The sequence below is a fragment of the Octodon degus genome, unplaced genomic scaffold (assembly GCF_000260255.1).
Source record: "Octodon degus isolate 3935 unplaced genomic scaffold, OctDeg1.0 scaffold00268, whole genome shotgun sequence".
Taxonomy (NCBI): Eukaryota; Metazoa; Chordata; class Mammalia; order Rodentia; family Octodontidae; genus Octodon; species Octodon degus.
The window spans coordinates 1065782-1066543 of record NW_004524844.1 but is presented as its reverse complement, the minus strand read 5'-3'; positions in this window follow the sequence as shown (position 1 = coordinate 1066543).

Below are 762 nucleotides of genomic sequence, written 5' to 3'. Positions count from 1 at the left end.
ACACACACACACACACACACACACACACAAAGTTAGCCTACTTCACTATTTTATGTCTCTTTGTGATCGATTTTATACTTCTTTTTCCTTTTCTTTTGTTTTTGGCAGGACCGGGGATTGAACTCGGGATCTTGCACTCACCAGGCAGACATTTATACCACTATGTCCCTGGCCCTGTAATCAATTTTATAAATGTTGGGGCTGGTGAGATGGCTCAGTGATCTAAAGCACCTACTTAGAACAAGCTAAGCTAAGCACAACACAGGGACTGCGGTTCAATCCCCCAGCACCACATACCAGCCAGCCCCGCCCCCTGGTGGGCAGAGCTGGCCACACACACACACACAATAAATAAATAAAAGATAATTAAAAAAAATTTTATAAATGTAACAAATTGAACAGTTTTGTATTGACATAGTAGGGTGTTTTTTTTTTTTTTTTTTTTTTTTTTTTTTTCCGGAACCAGGGATTGAACTCAGGCCCTTGCGCTTGCCCGGGAAGCTTTTATTCCACTGAGCCATCTCCCCAGCCCAGTAGGGGTTTTTTTTGTGTGTAAAGTGATACTATAAATCTTCAGAGTTAGCGAATGAGTAGCAGATTGAGTAGCAACTGTGTGTGAGAACAGTTGCTGTCATTTACGGAAGCACATTTACAAAATTTAAATAATTTTATTTTTTGCAGAACGGGGGATTGAACTCAGGCCCTTGTGCTTGCCAGGGAAGCGCTTATTCCACTGAGCCATCTCCCCAGACCCAAATTTAA